This window comes from Zeugodacus cucurbitae, chromosome 5, assembly GCF_028554725.1.
Source record: "Zeugodacus cucurbitae isolate PBARC_wt_2022May chromosome 5, idZeuCucr1.2, whole genome shotgun sequence".
NCBI classification, from domain to species: Eukaryota; Metazoa; Arthropoda; class Insecta; order Diptera; family Tephritidae; genus Zeugodacus; species Zeugodacus cucurbitae.
This window is the reverse complement of record NC_071670.1, coordinates 61,037,203-61,059,583: the sequence shown is the minus strand read 5'-3', so window position 1 is coordinate 61,059,583 and position 22,381 is coordinate 61,037,203. Positions and strand designations below refer to the sequence as shown.

The window sequence follows — 22,381 nt, the reverse complement described above, 5'->3', positions numbered from 1 at the left end:
GTTGTTGTTATTTTTGGCTGCTTAAAGTATTTGCGTGTGGTTTTGGTTTGGTTTGTGGTTGTTGTAGATTGGATACACCCAAATGTTCAAAAGGTAATGTGACCAAGTTAGTTGTGCAACATGTTGCCAGAAAAAAACCTATTGTTTAAGTATTCTCTTATTTGTTTTTAGGTTAGTATTAAAATGTTGGATCGATCTTAATTCTGAAACCTCGAACTATTGTTTCAATATATTATTAAAGATATTTGAATAGATCACATCAAAGATTCTAAAAGATAGCGTTTTTTTTTTTAATACTTCCTAGTGCTTTGAGTTCCACAAATTTCTGATAGCATACCTCCTGTTACCATTTTAAAAAATTCTCCCGAAGGTCTGATTCTAAAGTTGCCTTATGCTATAAAAATTTCTCACAGGTTCGCTTTTATTTCTAGAAATACCCTTAGAGAACTATAGTGATGACCTCTCAGTACCTCTCAGTTTCTCGACGTCCAGTTTTAAAGCAAATTTTACCGTACAAGGATTCTTTTGGTCGCGAAAAGATTTTTAAACACCTCAAAATCTCAAATTCTGAACAAAACCTTCCTTGAATTAAAACAAATATGAGATAGTATCGATACGACTTAATGTTGTTCGAAGTTCTTCCAAAATAGTTTGGAAGTGACCGTGAAGTATTCGAGAAAAATAAAAGGAACCTTTTTTGTAATCTTAAATCTCTAATATCCGATGCGAAGAGAGATAATGTGATGAGATATCTTCAAATCTCTCGAAGACCTGATGAAATCTGTCATTCGAATGTCCAACAAACCGAATCTCCCATCTCCCGTTCTCCCCATTGAGAGTCTTTAGTTCACTTAACAAGTGGAATATTCATCCAAATTTTGTTTTCCTTCCTTCTTCCAAAACCTTAAAACGTCAGTCTCTACTTCGATGAAGCTGACGTGGAAGATTCTAGAGACCTTAAGTCCTTTGATTGAATTTTTCAAGACAAGTTTCGACCCTTGGTTGGTTTTGTACACGTTTGGTTTCGCCTTTACCTTTGAGGTAACTTTGACATTGGTCTTCAACTAAAGACTCCAAAAAAGTCTTGAGTACTGAGATACTCAGATGATCTCAGACCGGATAATAAGCTTGTCCGTTCCGTTAGTTCTTTCTCTACTGGAGAAGTTATATTCAGTTGAATTTCCATAGTTCGAATCACCATAATCCACAAAAAAACCCCGAGTTAGAGGGTATTCGAGTTATGGAAGGTAATTTGTATGAACTTTGATCTATTGCCAATTTAAGAATTCAAGTTATTGAGAACTTCGAGTTATAGAAGTTTGAGTTATGGAAGTTCAAATGTATATTTTCCATAGGATTTGTGGACCTTTAGAAAGAAGTCTGGAGTTTACCAAAACCCAGACAATCGAGACTGGTAAACTTTTCGGGCTTGATGGTTAAAAATAGTGTTGCTATGAAGATATTTCTGATATTATTTAATTATATAAGCATCACCAGTGTTGCATTTCATCTCATTTTAAACAAAAAAAATATTGCGCAATATTTTATTATTACCCTAACTAACAGAACTACTCGATTAAATGCGCGCCACCGTTTTTAACCCCAATTGTATGCATGTCAGCTTAGTAATCTGACAACATTTCGCTTTTTTTACACAATTACAACACATACAATCATTTCTATGGATCCGTGTATACATGTGTATATGCATATGTTGCGCAACATGGCAGCAAATGTTTCAAAGCCTAACGACGTGTGATTTATACACATTTTGGCGAAAATTCGTCACAAAGGTGTTACCCACATTACGTCACTCAACTACTCACGCGCACACTCGCATGCGTGCAACATGCCACAGCGGGCATGCGTAATGCCAACAACAATCGATAGAAAATAGATGAAAAAGACAACGCTGTTTGCCCATAAAAATCCGGCAGTCACGTTATGTCTTGGGCGCACTAATGCCGCCTGGCAGCTGAGTGCATAATGTTGCCACCTATAAATGCCACAAAAGTTCATGTCAATTATTTTTGAAAACATGCAGCAGCCGCAGTCGAAGCAGCAGCGGTAGCAGGCAGCAGCCTGTCGAAGGCTAGCCTGTCAAGTCGAGTAGTCGAGTAGCAGCGACAGAAAATAAAAGACAAGAAGCCGCGACCGAAGTATTGTTTACATTATTTGTGGCATGCCGCATGCCGCATGCCGCATGATGTGCCAGCAGCACACCTACGCATGCGTTTGGCTGGGAGCACATGCGAAAAAGGGCGCGAGCACATGTAAATATTGAAGCTTATTGGTATACATTTGTATGTTTCTGTATGTGCGTGGCATGAGTGTGTGGCACGTTTCAAACCGTCAACTATTGGCTGGCATTCCCTTTTATATAATGTAGATTTTTTACACAAACGTTTTTCTGACAGTAGCCAACTGTACGCGTGTAAAACGCGCAGCCAGCAATATGTTGCACGCATGCGGTCTGCATGTGAGTGTATCTTAAGTTGTCGTTGTTGCAATTTTTAACTACTTTTATCCGTTGATTTATCGTCTGCTAGCGATAAGCTTTGTACCACTAATAATGCGTGCCACCACCAAGCATATACATTATTTGGTGGCATGCCACATGAAAGCTTACTTTACTGCCGCCAGTGGCATGTTAACAATTTTGCAGAATGCAATTTTTTAGTAAGAAAATTTAATTTTTCATTTTAATTTTTTGAGTGCGTCATGCCACCAGCGTGCCACATTAGGCGCGTACACATGTTGCACGAGTGGGGAAGTGCCACTGTATAATGTGTGGTCTAAAGAAATGCTAAGTTGTGGGCTCTGTTGTGTATAATAAGTCATAAATCAGCTGCCTAGGCTGCGTAAATTTATTGTAGTTGCTGTTGCAAGTTATACGCAAGCGCGACTCATTTATTATTTTTCACCACATGCGCAGCGAACGCGGTGGCATGGACGTGATGACAATATAGAAGCGCGCGCATTGCTTGTAAAAAATGCGTGCAACATGATTTTACACTTGCAACATGGTCACTGAGGTGGTTTATGCAGCATGTAGGCAAGAGTAAGATAAATTGTGCGTTGTGGCAAGTTAAGCTCAACAGCGCATTAATAAATTAAGTGGAAAATAAAAGCATTTCGAACTTGCCACATGCCACATGCCACATTTGTTGCCACTTGACACATTTTCACTACAAAATTTTGTTAATTTAACAACAACAAATTGTTGCCAGTGTTAACCCAATAAATACCACCTGCTTGCCACAGCACACACTAAGCGACTTACACATGCCACATCATTGTATTACTTGTAATAAATACCGCTTTTACCAACAATCAACCTACAATATAACCGCATTTACAACAATAATAAAATGTAATTTGCTTGCGTTTCCTGGCGCGTTGCAACAATGTGTTGACATACTCACACAGAGTACAAGTACATGTATGTGTGGCACGCAGGTGCTTGCCATGCGGCTGGACCACTTTTTTTGCAACAAATTGCCACATATCAAGCGATTCGTTGCAGTCTCACATCTCACAGATACAGTTAGTGCAGCAATAATTGTTGTTGCTGATGCGTACATGTACATACGTGCACTTGCCACATCTGCCGCATTCGATCATGCGCGCTAACGCCGTTGCATTCTAATGAAGCGCCACTTTAAATGCCAAACCACTTATTTAGCATGGCAAATAAATCGCGCATGCAAATAACGTATGTTGCATGCCACACAAAATAGCGTGGAGCCGTTGCAAGTAAAAAAAAAAAACATTGTTTCATGCGTTTCCAAGTCGGTTCGGTTTACATTCTTTTTTCCTTTTCTTGTGTTGTTGTGTTGCAAGTATGTATGTATGTTGTTGTGATTTGTTTGTGGCATTGCGTTGCACAAATCACTGGCACGCGCAGCCAAGTGTTCTCTAAAGTTGCGCTGTTGCTAGTTTCGTTTTTGTTGTTTTATTGTTGTTATTGTAGTTTTATTGTTGTTATTGTACTTTTGTTGTTGTATTTTTCGTTGTTGTTGTTGTTGCATGTGATGCTGTTGCACGGATCAGCGCTGGTCAACAGCCATGCAATTAGTGCGCGCCACGCTGAAATGCAGCAAACGCAATGCCAAGTGACGCACATGCAACACACACAACAACACCATGTGGCACACACTCTTAGCTAAAGAATAAAATCAAATCATTTGCATTCTAACTTCTAAGCAAAGCATTTCAAATACATGTGTACACACACACACACATCTACAGCATTTTTATTGCCTTTTGTTGCAGTTGGCTTGGCTGCCACATGCAACTCATTTGCTTTGGCATTTTTGCCAACAATTGCTCTTGTTCTTCTTGTTGTTGCTGCTGCTGTTGCGTAATGCCAAGCAATTATTGTTATTATTTACGCAAACTGCGCGGTAAAAGCCAGCTATTTGCATAGCCAACTCCACGTACTACAACTCCATGCGACTACAGCAACAACAATAAAAGTATACACAATAATAACCGCAATAGAAATAATAGAAACAATAAAAGAGGCGAAAAAAAGTCGCAAAAAAATGGAACGGATGTAGTCGTACAGTGTGGCACATGCCAAAGCGAAGTGAGCAAATTTAAAATGTTTGGTTGAAGGAGGTTTTTTTCGAAGAAAAGTGTTTTTCGAGCACTTAGTTTGCCGATGGGTTCCAATGAGCCAAAAATATGTTTTCAAGCCCTTCGATATTATTAGATTAATGAAAGAAGGGAATTAAAACATTTTAATAGTGAACTTTTCATGTTTTCCTGGACGCGTGTTATCTCAAAACCCCATTCCAAATAAGTAAGATCTAAAATAATTTCTTCAGAACATAAATATGCTTCCAAAAATGTTGACTTAAGCTATAGCTTGTTTTATGAAATTTATTTTCTTATTTATCCTTAGAATGCTTCCAAATTTTTAGTCTTATTGAACAAAGATCAATGTATAGATTTCCCATTTGCCGTTCTTCACTTTGATATTTCCAAATTGACTTTCATGTTCCTATAAAGTTCATAAATCCTATATCATCACATAAAATAGCTTGCCCTCTTTCACTTTTACATCATTTCGCAACATCACCTTATATTGGAGTAAAATCAAAATTATCTCGAGAAAGAACTATGCTTTTTGGATACTTAGAGATAGCTAGATCACAAAACATGTGATTTTAAATTGTTTCATTGAAGTTCCAACAACGAAAGTTTGATGTGAGTGCCCTCGAAGAAACTTTATAATATTAACTTCTACAGAATTTTCTTAGCATTATTTCTCGAAAAGTATTGCCTAAATAACAACTATTTTCAATTTCTGATAAAAATTTTCAACAGAGAATTTTTCGAATTTCTCGAAGAGGCCAATATATGTATATTTTTATATATTATATTTTTATATATTTATATTTTTTATCGATCCCGATATAAAACTTTTTCTTTTTTCATCATAAAAAATGTTAACTATTTAATAGCTTCTATGGGAACTGGTTATGAATTTAGTAGTTTCGGATGACGGGTTCAAATCATGAATAAAATTTTTTGAAGTCTTTTTCTTCGGAATATTTTCTAATAAATTCTAGCCAATATTTCTCTGTAGAGCGAAAGATAAAATTTGGACCAGAAAATATTCTCTCCAAAAATGTAATCGTAGAATTGCTGAACAATATTGAGCCAAGTCAGATAGTTATTTGTCCCGGCAGTTATTTTAAAAGTGCAAATCATCTAGATTAAAAACCTCTATTGGAACCGGATTTGAAGTCATCTTCCTTTAAAAATATTATCATTTATTTCTTCACATCACTCAATACTGATGTTCTTTTCATTAAGAGTACGAAAAAACTGGTTTCTCGATTTAAAACCGGTTCACGTCCATGGCCGCTATAGAATGAGTGATCGCGTTCGAAATTATTATATTGCACGAAACAAAATTTTAACATTTTTTTTATTAGATTTTTCGTTTTTTTTTTACGGAATTATGTTCCTTTCTTATAAATACATCTATAAAGAATTAACGAAAATCATTATTATGAAATAAATTTTAGTTTGCTCTGGATTTTGTAAGAAATTTAACGATTTCACATGGCCTTCAATTTTCTCTGATACATTTTTTATTCATACTATTTCAATAATATAATATTCATAATCATTACCAAAAAAATACAAAAATTAATTAAAAAAATAAAAAATTAAATCACAAAAAAAATTCCGCTGCGGACAGGATTCGAACCTGTGCGGGTAGAACCCAATGGATTTCAAGTCCATCTCCTTAACCGCTCGGACACCGCAGCTGTTGAAAACTTCTTGTCAAATTGCGCACTTCACCGAGGGTTGATGTGCATGTGTATATTCGCATACGAACACAAGCACGAAGTAATAGCGAAAACGAAATGCAGACAACAAAGACGCTTAACATGTTAATGTGAAAAGCAACAATTTCGCTTTTGAGGGTTAATACAATTTATTGTTGGCATGCGGAAAGTAATGGAAGAATATGGAAAACCTAAATTTGGAGAATTGTTAAGTAAATAAATAAGAAAAAAACAGTTTATAATAATTTTATGAAAATAAATTTTCTCAAAATTGATATTTTGATTTAATTTTGCTTCAAAGTTTGTGGAAATTTTAAATTAAATGTTGTTTTTCGGAAAATTTTTCAGTGGAGATTTAACTATTTTGCTGGAAATTCGTTTAACTTTTGTTATAAAAATCATAAAATTAAGTAATGTAAAAGGCAATAACAATTCAAAATAGTTAATTTAATAGACTTAATTTTATTTTTATCTATCTTTAATATAAATAATAAAATATAAAAATTTAATAATAATCAACAAAAAAAAACTGTGCGTCGGCCGGGAATCGAACCCGGATCAACTGCTTGGAAGGCAACTATGCTAACCATTACACCACCGACGCTTCGGGCGCATCAGCGTCTCTTGCAAAGTTGCCGAATTTCGCAGTTGAAAAAATTTTGTTTTTTTTTAATATTCGCATTTGCAACAACAATGATAATTTATTTAAATCTGCTGTTTAGCCAAAAAATGTATTTTTAAATACACTTTGCATATTCATGAGAGTGCCATGACAGATAAGCGTGGCTATTATTTCTACGAACACCTGTTTTTCCATATTTTTGTCTGCGTTAATTTTGAATATTTATATAATTTTTGAGGCATTAAAACGCGCGTTATCTACTCAAGCTATAAGTAAAAAAGCTGATAAGCAACGCGACAAAACAATTCATGAAATATCTATTTTTAGGTATGCTAATCTTTTGAAGGCGGTGAAAAAAATATTATGTATACTAAATGAGTTTCTGGCTCTATTTGGGTGTCTTTGGAATATCTTTTATAAAAAATATGAATTTATTTGTGTCAAATAAGAGCGGGTCTCAGAGTTCAAGTTTTAATAATATTTCAATTTAATGAAGTTAATTATTTTTTATGACATTTTATATAAAACAGATAGCACTAGTTGGTAGAAGATGATGGTTTTTAATGAGGAGTCTTTCTTGTATACTTCCCAAGTAATATCGGAGTTAGAAATTTGATTTTTCTCCATTTCTAAAAGCCAATATCTGTGAGATTGTATCATGAAAGGATTGGCTTCTATATCGCTAATGTTTCATAAGCGACGTAATCTTGTATTTTCATAATCTTTTTAGATGAAACACCTGAATGAAGTGCCTTGTAATAACCACTTCTATAGTATAGGCGATCTCTAGTCCAAAAAACAATGTTGTGAGAGTGTTAGTAGGATCTCGTTTCCTTCATTATGGAACAAATTGTTCTAAAAATGGGGTTTCGCCTTAAAATAATAAGCGATGGTTCAGTTCTTAACAAAGCTAACACATATACTAGGTATCGCTAACCAATGAATGAGTTATTAAGGACTAACTTTCTTTCTTTCTATACATTTTAAATGAGAAAATATAAAATTTAATTATTTTCTCAAACTATTTAATACAAAAATTATCAATAAAGTCAACCATGCGCCACAGTGCCACCTTGCAACCACAAAAAATTAGACTATGCGTAGCGCAATCTAGCGCAGCTTAGAGACAAAAGCCATAATAATAGACAATAAAGGCAAATGTTAGCGTAATGAAAAAGTAACCTGCTGCTTCCGCTGCCAATGCCACTCACCAAGGTGGTTGCTCGATTTCCACACGCAGCCGCAATAATCATTTCACCGCTACTTCACTCATTTTCCACAAACAAGTGCTATCAGTTCGCTTTTATTGCCATAGACGTAGTAAGAAAGAAAGATTAAGCATTTTTTCGAACTTGCAACATTTGCATGCCACAACAGTCATTTCATGCCACAAACAAACGGTTTCGCATTGCAATTTGTTGCAATTTTATTTTATACTTTTTGGAAATTTTTTTCATTTTCCATTCTCCGTGCTGTACTTTTTCTTGCAACGCCACGCAATGCAGCCTGCAAGACGCACTTTTTTTGCACATCACACACACATTCCGTTGTGGCGACGCTTATTCTCATCAGCATATCGCTGCATAACCGCAGCGTTAATGCAAAATCGATGCATTTTAGATTGATTTATGTTTTGTTTTGTCGTTTGACGGCTGCCGGCTGCATACGGTGCTTGTTGCAACACGCTGTGGCATAGGCAAAATAAATAGCAGCTCGGCAGTGGCGGCGGCGGTGGCAGTTATGCAAAATTGCTGTGGTAATCTGCTTCCTGCCACTGCCACACAGCTGCACAAAGTGGTTGCAAAGACCATTACTGTTCCAAGTTGCCGCTGTTGTTGCTGTTATTGTTGCTATTGCTGCGTAAATATTGCGTCGCGTCGCGTTGCCTGCCTCGCTATGGAAATTGAACGACTGCGATCAACATGATGGAAATGATGGAGATGACGATGAGAAAACGCATTGCGCTTAGTTTTCAGCGCGCCACAAGATGGACGCTCTACAGCGGTGCGGTGGGCTGCGCGGGTGCCAACGGTGCTTTGAAGTTATGAGGCCGTTAACTTTATACTTCTTTACCTTAAAAGCCTTAAGGAAATTGAACGGAATAAGTGAATGCCTGGCTGCGCTGCGTTGGATTATATAAGAGTATTTTGTGAAATTTTGCTATTAGTTGGATGGATGGCTGGTTGCTTCGTTGGTTGGTTGGTTGGTTGAATGCTTAACTATTATGCATAACCAATAAAATAGCTCGCGGGACATCAAGTCCATACTCATATACTCTTTCTTATATGGATTAGAGTGAGTGGATTAAGGCTACTGTTGATGGGAGAATTTTTCATAGACTTGTAAGGTTTCATGGATTTTTTTATATTTTAGATAGAAAGTGAGGGTACTTAAGTAAATATTAATGAAGATATTAATTCAAATAAGACATTGGGCTAAAAATATTTTTTTATAATAATGTTTAAGGTCCTGATAATTTGTATCGAACATGCTACTGATACTGCAAGGTTAATTATCGAAAATATCGATAAGAAATTGGAATTCGATGAGTCCAACCACTTTTTGTACGACCAAGAGCTATCGATTTTACAAAAACCTGGTTACAAATAGAAGCTCGCTGGACTGGAATTACCATCTGTGAATCCCTGCTAAATCGCAACAAAATCGATAAGTTTCTGACACGAATGGTTATAGGTGATGATAAGTGGGTCACTTATGACATCGTCAATCGAAAACGGTTGTGGTCCAAGATAGGTTGACGATCAGGAAGGTTTTACTATGCGGATTGACAGGGTATCATTTACTATGTGCGGCTTCCCTACGGCCAAACTCTTAATTCGGACCTCTACTGTCAACTATTGGAGCGTCTGAAGAAATGAATCACCTAAAAGCGGCTTTATTTGGCCAATAGAAGAGGAAATGTGTTTCATCAGGACATAGATTTCTATAGTGACTCAACAGAAGATCCGAAAATTTGGTTGGGAGGTACTTATGCAAAATCCATCTTATAGTTTGAACTTGAAACCATATGATTACTACCAGTTTCTGACTACAGCGAATGATTTTGCTGTTGAAAACTTCACTGCAAGAGCAGGATTTTCCCTATGTATTTAATCCATATCTCCTAAATTGATTTAGTAAAAAATATTTTTATTTAATTTAGCTAAAACAAATGTATTTCTCTGCACATTTTTGCCATATTTCAAGTATATACATACACACCCATATCTCTATGTCTTTATATATAAAACTAAAATTTCATTAAAAAACATTTAATTGTGTACGCGCAACGCCCCTGTAATTTCGCACAATTACACAACTGACAGCATTTCAATCAAATGTCAACGCAGATATGCAGATATGTCATTCAAAAAAAAAACTGAAAAGTATCAAAATGAGTAGCAATGACAATGCCTACACACACCTAAAATGCTTGAGAAATGTGTAATACATACCACAAAGCAACAACAACAAACCAAATTGGTTAACAAATGCAAAAATTACAGCTTAATTACTACAATGAGAATTCCAAAAAAAAAAACATCATATTTATATACAATGTGTGTAGAAAATAATAGAAATAAAAATATTTTTAGAGAAATCACAAAAATCGACAATTTTGTGGCTTTAGCTTGGCATTAATGGCGAGAGATTACGGAGATTTCATAAATTGACAAAAACAATGACAACACAAAAATACCAGCGGCCGAAAATATTGGTGGCCTACAAAAATCCAAAAAATTTGAGAAAAAAATCAAAAAACATAAAAACCAAAAAAAAAAAAAAATAAAAAAAAATAAAAAAAAAAATTAAAATAAAGATTTGATAGTAAGACAATTTGCAAATTACAGTAAGACATGGCAAGCAGCAGCAACGCGCACCGCAACAAATGTACCTCATAGATAGCAAACCACGAGTATTTACGAATTTGCATGCTACACACTGACATATGATAGTGTTTGTGTGTGTGTATGTGAGAGGCATTAAAATCAATTAAATGCAGCAGTTAAAATTCGCAAAAAAATATTTCAACTTTGAGTGCCACAAAGACATATGAGCCGGCAGGAACACAAATGGCAGCGTCATTTATTAGAGGTCGCCAGACGCCGTGGCGCAGAGGCACAAGCTGATAACTTGAAAAAATATCGTGGAATTATTCATAAAACTCATGTCTCAGCAGCGGCAACATTTTTTTGGTGGCCAGCAAATTGCAATTATAAATATTTTGGGTGTAAATTTGCTGGCCTTTAATCCTTGAGTGCCACAAAAAAATTGAATTTCTTGCCTACCAATGAGACAATGAATACGGGTTTTTACTGTTGTGTTGCAACAATGACATTTGCCTTTCCTTCTCTTCCATAGTGTATGTGCTGAGGTGTGTGTCTTTATGCTGTCGGCTCAAATTACCACCTTCACCTCGCCGTGTGTCAATGGCCTAGTGCGTGATTGAGTTCTTCTAGCCAAAAAATATTAAAAAAATTGGCAAAAAAAAGTCCCAAAAATAAAAGCAAATCGCATGTGTTGCTCAATGCGAATAATGCTAACGGCGATTTTGACCGCATGCAACACAAGGTGGTAATTACCGTAAATTACGCAAATTAATAAAGCCGCAGCCGATGCGAATATTAAAAACATGAAAATGGAAAATAAAATAAAAAATACATTAAAAATGAAAAAAAAAAAATTAAAAGTAAAAACTAAAACTAAAAATTCAAGAAATAGTAGCAGTGTTTATGCTGATTTTTTCTTTAAAGTTGGAATAATATATATTTTTTAAATCTTGAAAGCAAATAAATAGTGTAGAATTGGAAATTTTCTTAAAAAAAAAATAAAATTTTATTTGGATATTTTCTATATTTTATCGATTATCGATTTTTATCGGCATATATTGTTTATCGATTATGCAGTTATATATTTTTATCGATTTTGTCGATGTTTATCGTTTGTATATTATTATCGTTCATGTATTTTTATTTGTTATCTGCTTTGTCGGCATTATTTTTTTTTTCATCGATGATACAGTTATCGAATATATATTCTTACCAATTTTTATCAATTATATATTATTATCTATTATCGATTTTTTTATCTCTATGAACCAGTTTCTTTTAGAGTATTTTACTTTTTAACCTTATAGAAAACTACAATTTATTTTGATACCATGTTTTTGTTGTAATTATTGTAAAATAATATTAGAACTGTAGAATTATTTTATATTACGGACTCGCAGACTGCACTGCGTTTAAAAGAGACCAATAGACTCAAATCGTTTAGTAAAACATAAAAATTAAAAAAAAAAAAAAATTTGAAAAAAAATTATAAATTTTTTTTGAAAATATTGTGCAACAAAATTACTCTAATCTCTGCATTGCATCAGTGCTGCTGAGATTTAACTGCAGTGGCAGACATTTTTATGTTTCGCTGAGTATTTTATGCATTCGCGCCTAAAACTCAAATTCGTACATGTGTATGTGTATACAGACAGACCAGCTTATGCAACACTCATTAACACTATTGATTTGAAGTGCAGGCAATGCCACAAGCACCGCAGCGCCAGCAATTTCGGCCAATTAAGCGAGTGTGTGTGCAATAATGTTGCATAATCGAAAGCCGAAATCTTGCAACATCTGCAAGGCAGAACGCGTGAAGCGCGATTTTTATGAATTTTGTTGCTTTTATTTTTGTACTTGCAACATTTCTATAACAATGTTGTGTGAGTGTTGTATATATGCATATTGATTGCGCGCATCACAAGCGTTTCTAGGCAAATTTTGCAATAACAGCAAAAACAAACAAATCAATAACAATGACTTCGGTACTTTTTTGTTGTTTTTTATTTATGCCGTTAGTTTTCCGCTAATTTCCACACTGTTGTATTGCAAATAAATTTTACGAAAATTACCTTCAAATTAGTTCAAGGACTTTGTATGGCAACGCAGCGCAGCGCGGCATTTCGTATGCGTGGCATGTTGAGCGCTGCGGCAAAATGGTGGCAAAAATAGCAAATTACACATTGTAAATTGAAATTGTACAAAAACAAAAGAAAACCAACAACAACGTCGCAAAAAGAATGGCCACATTTCAAGCTTATTGTTGCGGTTGCACGTTAAAGCGCTGCCACTTTATTGTTATTGTTATTGTGTTGTTGATATTTTCATCGTATTTCATTTGCTTTAATTTTCATTGCTGTTGTTATTGTTGTTGGTTTTTTATTATTTCGTTTTGCTCCGCTCGCTGTCAATAATCTGCATCAATCAACGGCAGCGACAGCGTAACAGTGGCAACACCAAATAACGGCAGCTCGCTAATTTCGCTCATAATTATTTGTGCGCCGCCATTCACACCAACAACAACACCACTCATGAGACTTTGTTTTTGCTTAGTGCTTATATTAATGCTACAACAACAATAACACGCAGTGGCATTCACCGCATGCGCAATTGCAACATTGTCATTTTGGTGTTGTTGTGTTTGCTATTTTTGTTGTTTCAAGCACCTGATTGCTGATTGCTGGCAGTGTTGATTGTGTGCCGCATTTAAATGCAACATTAAGCAGCAACATTTGAGATTGTTGTGGTTGGCGACGGCGGCGTCGGCGGTGTCGTGATTAATTGAAGGCAGTTTAGACAATTTTCGAAAGGCGCACAATGACACGAAAATGAAAACAACAATAAAACTTTTTTTGTGTTTTTTTTTTTGGTTACAAAATAATTAAGAACACATTTTAGACATTTTTTATGTGCCGCAAAGTGTTGCAGAAATGCAGCGTTGCAACAAGAGCACATAACTGTTATTGATTCTTATCGCCACAGGCGCTTTTTTATACATTGATTGTAGAATGGTTAAATGGCGCTAATTTTTGAAAGCGGGACACACTTTTATTAGGTCTCGATAAAAATTATATGAATAATGCCAGCAGAGACCGATAAGCGGTACATACATACAATGTATAACGGTATATTTAAAAGTAATGTCCGGTTTTTTGCTTATTAGTTTGAAATATATGGCATTGAAAGGTGTTTGTTATGTATAGTTTGTATGCTATACTGCAACATTTTCTTTTTTTTTAACGGAAAGTTGCCACATGTTAGTTTATAAATTAAAAAAAAAAAAAAATTTAATAAAAAGAATTTGTATACACTTTTTTAGGAACATTACCTAAATTTTTTAAATTTTTTTTCGGTGTTGCCACCTTATTTTAAAACAAAATTTTTTAAAATATATAATAAAATATTTAAAAACTTTAACAACTTAAAAATTTCATACAAAAAAAATTCAGTATTTATTTTTTATGGCAAATTGTCGACGTTGCCACCTAATTTTCAGCCAAAGATAAAGTTAAATATTATAAATTTTTAAAACATTTAAAAATCATAAAAAGAAAAATAAATTTGCTTGAATTAACATAGGTTAAAAAATTTTTTTCACAGAGTTGCCACCTATTTTTTTAATTTCAAAAAATATATTATAAAATCTATATTTGAGTTTTTAAATTAATTTGGTTAGAAAACATTAAAATCTAAAGGGTAAAAGAAAATTGCCTCCACTAACTGCTTTAGTAAAATATTAATTTTACGGAGTTGCCACCTAATTTCGAACCAAAATTACTTGAAAACAGATTAAATAAATTTGAACATTTAAATTGAATTTGCTTAGAAAGCTTTAAAATGTTAACGCCTTTATTTAAGCTGATACGGTGTTGCCACCCAATAAAAATATATAAATATATTATTAGTTTTACATAAATTTATTATAAGTATGTTTTAATGCGATTTTTATAAAAATAATTTAAAATATTTCGTTGACTGGCGTTGCCACCTGCTTGAAGTATAAGAAAATAAATTTGAAAACTTTCTAAAAAATTTACCTATAACACATATATTTGTATCTAAATTTGCGTTCCAATTACACGTCTCCCAACTTTTTCACCTAAAAGACCTCATAAACCCCCGTTAAAGTTGATAACTTGCAATCGATTAACGCTTGCAGATTCCGCCCGACGATAATACAGTTATTACGACGTCACTACTCCTCAAGTCAATAGCTTTCAAGAACTTTATTGCCGCATTAAATCAAATACTGATAACGTGGCATAGTTAAATTGTTTATCGCTGTTGTTGTTGTTGTTGCTATTGCTATTGCTATTATCTAAAGCGGGCATATCAAACCACTTAGTTGTAATAAATTTCGTTTACGCATCAAAATCGTTGTAGTTGGCGATGTTAACCCGCTGCGCTAAGGCATAACTTGTGGCATGCAACATGCAGAGTGCAGTTATATGCAAGTGTGTGTGTGTGTAGCAGCAATTGCCACCTGCAATATTTTTGCTAAATTGTAGCGGAGATTTTTTGTTTTTGTTTTTTACCAGCTATTACGCGTAGTTAACATTATAGTATGCTGTTGTTGTTGTATTGTTGCTTTTTTGCATACGATTGTCGGCTTTGCCGCGCACCACCAAAGAGTGCCGCTACGGCCTCACCCGTAAACGCGATTATTAATTGCACTGCCACAACATGTGTAGCAAGCGTTGTTGTTGTTGTTGATGTTTTTGATGTTGCAGCAATCGCCGCCGCCGCTGTGGCAGTAACCAGAGTTATTGCACCGTCAAAGCAATTGCTGCCGACTTGCACCCGCTGCATTGCGATGGCGTTGCTGATAAACATGCTCACACGCACACACACACATGAGCTCAAGCGCTGACTGTTGCACGCCTATTACATATGTGGCAGCTAGTTGGTGTTTTTCTTGATGTTGTTGTTGCTGCTGCCATCGCCTGTTGATGAGTTGGCTATGCACACGGTAATTGTTGTGTTGTTAATTTTTCAAATCTTTTTGCCATGTTATGCAGATTTTCAGTTTATTATAAAAATCACGAGAACAGACAGTTGGGGGCATGCAACACACATACATATATAATTTAGATTGCTTGCCAGCCAGAGCCTGAGCTTAGCTTAGAACAATCTATTTAGAACTTGACTGCTTGATGTAAATAATTGTGGCTTGGCTTCTTGCGCTGCTTGTTGCACAAACACACACATACACACATGTATGTATAACTGTATGCTGCTGCCTTATTGCGTTTACAATAATTAACAACAATGTTTAATGGCTGCTTCATTTATAAACACTCAACACAATCATATTTCATATGCGTTGCATATAAGTAACAACCACTCGTGGCCACATGATTTTTTTGTTTCGCAAATGTTGCTCAACATTGTTGCTGTTGGCCGTGTACCAGCAATTATTGTGATTTTCATTAACAACATTACATGGCTGAAATCAATCATGTCTACTAATGAGGCTATTATTACGGCAGCTAATGCGTCTATGACATGCAACAACCCGAGGCTCTCACTCTGTATATGGCAGAAGACGCGCTTCTAAGCTGGGAAAGTTAATGAGAACTCTTAAAATTGTTTATTAGTTGCAGTTGTATGGCGTAATTCAGCGGCGAGCTGAAATAGCTAAGCGCTTATAAAACGTACTATTTTACGATTTATTAGACGTGTGCCGTCCATAAACCAAAAGATTGCGCTATAAAATCGGGGATCAAGATTTTACAAGCTGCTTTGTCAGTGGAGATTTGAACTCAAAGGTCACAAAGTCCAATTTATAATCTATGTGAAGAGAGATCTTGCACCAAGAACACCTATGTATATAAAGAATCACCTTTAAAAATGAAGGTCTATACTAACCAACTATGAGTTGACCTCTGTAGAAAGAATAAAAAAATAAAATCACTGGTCTCCATCTGAAAACTTTTTTGCACATAGAGTTGGCTCTTCAAAATAGTTTTGGTCGAATTCATACCGACAATATGTTAAGAAAGCCACCAAGATCTACTAAGCGAACTTCCGATCAGATGAAAGAACTTAACATTGTTAAACCACATAGTATAGTAGGGGTTGTATTTCCTATCACTCCAAAGATCAAAACTAATTGAGATCGTCATAATGAAAATTCAATCCCATTCGGAATATTACCTAGGTATTATCATTTATCTTGTAGATGAATTTCTTTAAGTTTTCCAAATAGTTACGAACTTCCTAGATTTTCTGGTAAAATCAATAATTCACTGAAACTACGAATTCGCTGAAATGATGTGTTCTTGATTTCTGACTCTCTCTGAAAAATATGGACGGAGATAGGAATATCACTGTAGTTCTACGACCAGCCTTTGGTAATAGCTTGCTTTGACAGAAGTATCGAGATAAGGATTCACTAAGCTGATTATGTATCACTAAACATATTGATGAAGTCGTAGGCTTGGGCTCAGGTATTCCTTTATGCCTCTGAGAGAAACCATTACCATTAAGTGGATCATTGTCAAATACTTGCTCAGCCAATATTTCCACTTTGATTCCTTTTTTCATTGAACCAAATGAATTTTGCTGGTTTTGCCTATAATTCTCAACCGAGTACTCTACAAAACTCATTCCACAGGAGCTTCCTTTAAATCAACTTCCACATCAGTAATCTAATAAGATTATCTAATAATATATAACGTTTTGTTATTTTAGTTATTAGATAAAAGTATTTTATGCTTATATGCCTATCTTTCATCGGTAATTAGTTTGATAGAGACGCCTTTCAGACCTGCTTGACGATATTTAAGATGTTTAACAAAGATAACGTTGACGTTTGGCGTGTTTGGAAACTATTTTCAGCCAAATAAACTGAATTAAGCGCGTCTAGACTGCAAAAAATTTATTTTTTTTCTTAATACCAATTTACTCACATTGCTGCCTTAAGATCCATACAAAGATATTTCCATTTAATTAAATGGGCTGGAAAAGCGGCGCGTTTATTTTTAACCAGTTTAATTATGCCATTAATTTTTATAACTCAACTCTCAAGTCAACAAAATTTGGTATTTTATTTACTTGCCGTTGAAGTCGAATGAAGTGATAAATAAACCTAATTAACTAAATTTATTAAATAATTTATACAAAAATAATTGCTTCAAAATATATACACTTAATATAATAAAAAGTGCATACATATTACGGCTAGACAGCATTACTCAACAAATATATGAGTTAATTATTCGGCAGAAAATGTAAGTAATCACTTGCCACATGCCACACACAGGGTTAAAAATATTTAATAAAGTGTTTGATATACTATTTTTTCGGTAATTTGTATTGCTCTTTAAGCGAGATACTATTTCACCTGCGCTGCTCATTTAGTTATTTTTGAGATAGACCAAAAAGTGGAAAACAACAAAAAACCAACGAAAAACTTATCATTAAATAATTAAGTAATGGTTAATAAGGCGTGAGCACGAAAGTAAATGTGCCTGAGTCAGCTTTTAGGAGGCAAGGAAGCGCGCATGCGGAAGCGTTTATAGACACCTATAAATCAGGCGCTAAATATAGTATTTTGTGCATAATAAAGTTGCAGATTTTATTACTTTAATATGTTGAAGATCAGACTGTAGTTTATGTGGCAAGTAGTTACTGAAAGGTTTATTTAATTTAATTGGTTGCGAGTTAAGTTGTGTGTAAACTCAGTATTTAAGCGCTCACAAATGTATGCTAAAAAATGCATATCACTTTTTGGAAAACTTTCTCAGCGAAATTTTGAGCATGCAACCAAAAGTGGATTTCATAATTTCTAACTCACAATATTGGAGATCTGAGAGATATACCTTGGGTATAGTTATTTTAAAGAATCAGTTAATCAACAAGAGGGGAATCCTATAATCAAATCACTATAGAAGTTGTCACATGATTTTATAGGATTCAAATTTCATTTAAGCGGAAGGCGGATTATAGGTTCTTCTAAGTTTATTTGTACTTTGTAACAGTCGGTCGGTGAAAATTCCTGTCATATTTTTATTGCTTTTTTCTTTCAATAGTTATGATAAACGTACCATTCAGAGAGAATAAACTCTAGAAATCAGTACTATTACTTTCTGCCTATATATTAAGTCTTTCTCATTCACTTCTGAAATAATTGCTTTTTACAAGCATGCCAATGTTGCCGTATTTCCGTAAAGTGTTTCCTACAGTATTTAAATTTTCTCTAGGTGTTAATGAGATGGATTTTCTCTATTGTTGGAGCATTCAAGCAGTCTTGCAGTCTTCAGCTTCTATCATCTTCTCTATCTGTATTCCGATGTTTAGACCCCTGAGTTTTTTTTTCCTTGAATTCATCTCGTTTTCTTTTATGGAACTTGCTCTGTTACAAAAATCTAGTTTCGATACGGTATTTTTTCTTTTAACAATTAGTCTAATAAACATAAGCTACGACGCTTCTTGTGAACTCGATAGCCCAATCGTTATTATGAACCAATCGAATCGTCTCGTCTCTCGCCTCGGATCATTTTATCCATATTTTTGCCATAAAGTATAGGCGTTAATCGGTTTATGGTTTTTCTGACTGCGATTTATTTTTGATACTTGGGATTTCAGATTTGCCTTTAAGACTAATAAGAAACTAATGAGAATTAAATATGCTAACTACACTGCTCCTTAGAAATTAACCGAAAGATACTTCCCAAATCTCTGGACGAAAGAGAAGGGCCTCAATAGACTTTAGGGGACATTTTTCCAGAGTCCAACTTAAGAAAACTGGCCTTTGCCTAGTCCAAAGCTACTCGGTGATTTCCTCATGAACCTCTTGGAAATCATGGGATCGGGGTAAGTGACATTTCTAGACCATTTTGTGGTGGATTCATTATCGAGACTATACCCTAATATATGTATATAAGTTCAAGTAAACTTAACCATCATCAACATTAGCCTTGCGACTTGAAAGCTTTCAAATACCGCGCCACATAAACTTCAAACTGTTATAAATACGAAGGCTACTGTGTGCAGCTGCGCATGCGCATAAGCTCATTTTTAAACCATTGCATAGAGCATTCGTATGCATGCATATACCTTTAGCTAAATATTGTTTATGCGCATGCGCGCACCGTGGGATACCAAATATTGTTGAAATGTTGACGGAAATTATGAGTTGAGCGGCGGCGAGGCAAGGCGAGGGCGATAGCCGCCAAGTAGTGAATGCTGTCAGTTGAAGAAGATGAGCCGCAGCGCAGCTGGGTATGACTTGTTGTTTTTTATATATTTTGTTTTTGTTGTGCTTGCGCTTTTGTCTTGCAACTGCAGCAACGGTAGCTAAAGTTTTTGTTTACGATGCACATGCTGTTGATTATTTGTTGTTGTTGTTAGTGGTTTTTTATGCCATATTTCAGCAATTTGCAACTCCATCTTAAATTACCAACAAAGCTACTCGACTTACGCCGCCAAACTCAGGCGGCCAACAAAGCGTTGCAAGTGTGGCAGCTAATAGTGCATTTGTACGATTGTTGTTGCAGTTGCCACGCTGTTGCCGGCACTTTACTGTTGCAAATAGTCATCATCAGTTTTATGATGGCTGCTGCCAACAATAACAATAAACAGCAGCAATGATTGCACTTGTGCGTTCCAACGTTGAGTGCGCCTCATTAAGTGGTCGCCGCCATAAAGTGAGGAGTTCATCAAAAATACCAGCAACAACAACAAACAACAATAAGTAACCGAAAAAACATTTCTGTTCTACTGATTGCCACTTGTTGCTGTCAGTCGTCGTAATTGTTGTGATTTTTTGTTGTCGCTGTTGGTTGTTACACCGCAAGGATGATGCATGCAACTTGCAACTCAGCAGCTAATTGGCGGTCAGACTAAGTGACGCAAATTAATTTAATGCATTCGCATATATTATTCGCCGCGATATATTCATTCTAAGAAATTGTGCACATTTTTCATGCCACTCGCCGACTTTACTCGCGAAATGGATTTTTGAGCGCAACAGCCACTTTGTCGAATTTATAATAAAATGCTTAGACTGCTTGCCACAAGTTCTAATTTTTTATATTTTTTCTTATAAAATCATCTTTGCTGTTGTTGTTTTTCATGTTGTTGTTATTGTTATTGCCAACATTTTGAGAAATGTGCAACACGCTTTCACATTAATGCTGCCACAACAACTTCCTGCTAGTACGCGCCGCCTTGCAAACAGCAGGTCGAAGAGGCGCATTAAATACTTCCAAGTATATGTATATGTACACCTGTTGCATGTATATATTGCATATATATGCATGACGATGAAGCCATCGTAAATTACCAAATTTATTTAAACAAATAAAACTTTGATTTATCGCCGCACGCACAGCATGTGTTGCTGCCGCATAGCTTTATATGTAAGTGTGTGTCGGTGCCACAGCTCAACGCCACATGTTGCATGGTGCGCATGCGTTCACGAGTAATTTTTCTCTTAGAGCTTACCGCTATTGTGTGTGCGCACACGCTGCAAATGTTGTTTGCTTTGAATTTATTTGCAGGTCAAAACACTTGCAACACGACAGCGCAAGCAATATGCGGGCACAGTGGGTGAGGAGTTGTGTGGAATGCGGGCACATTTTTGTTGTTTTAATGTAAATTCATAGTTATTTCTGAAGTTATAAAAATTTTAGAAAAAAATTAACATGAAAGCCTCATTTTGCGCTTTTATATTTTTTATAAACTGGTTGAGAATTACGAATGAGGTTGAATGAAAAACACAAAAATTCATTGTATTTCCGAATAAAATCGCAAAAACTTGATTGAAAGTTTATTCAAAATTTTGAAATGTCAGTTTAGTAATTTAAAAATTTATTTTTTGAACAGAGTTGCCACGTAACTGCATATTGCAACGCTATTTGGTGAAATTATAAAATCTATATTAAATTAAAAATACTGGTATAAAAACTATGTCCTAGAAGAAATATATAAGCTAAAATTAGTTTCAAGGCTATAGAAAGAAACCTTCCGAAAGACGGCTTTAACATGACTTGCTCTCTTTTCAATTTAAGGCTTGGAAAGAGAGAACATAATCCAAATAGTTTTCGAGAGAATGTTTTTTAAAAAAGCTTTCGGAATCCTAGTTTTATATTTTATAAGCTTATTTCACCAGAGTTGCCACCTAATTAAATATTTAACTTTTAATTAAATTTTAAATTATATATTTGTATAAAATGAAAAATTCCGATATCTGTCTCCAGTAAAATTTGCGACTGAAGAGTTGCCACCTTACAAAAAATTAATTAATTTTGAAAGCATATATTTGTGATATTCATGTATGATTTATTATTCGAAGAACATAAAACTGCATTTTTTTTAATAAATTAAATATCGCTGAAGAGGGTTGCCACCCGATTTTTATTTTTAATTTTTCAATTACATATAGCAAAGTCAGTTAAAGTAAATAAGAACAAATAAAAAATATTTTATGTTAAATATATATGTATAATACTAAAGAGGGTTGCCATCCAAAAGATTAATTTATTAATTTTATTTTTATATTTTGTCTGGGCATATAATTTATGATATATAGAGCACAAAAAAATATATATTTTATATTGAACATAAGACATTAATTTTAAGAAAAAGTATTAAACAATCCAAATTTTCATCCCAAT

General features: G+C 34.7%; 1 protein-coding gene and 2 non-coding genes across 13 annotated transcripts in view; 1 reads left to right on the top strand and 2 right to left on the bottom strand.

Annotated features, from left to right (window-relative positions):
• LOC105208937 (uncharacterized) overlaps positions 1 to 22,381 on the top strand; it is a 363,842-nt gene that overhangs the window by 223,685 nt on the left and 117,776 nt on the right. The window lies entirely within an intron of this gene.
• Trnas-uga (transfer RNA serine (anticodon UGA)) lies at positions 6,206 to 6,287 on the bottom strand. The gene has a single exon. It is a non-coding gene; the product is annotated as a tRNA-Ser (tRNA).
• Positions 6,841 to 6,912, bottom strand: Trnag-ucc (transfer RNA glycine (anticodon UCC)). Its single transcript has one exon. It is a non-coding gene; the product is annotated as a tRNA-Gly (tRNA).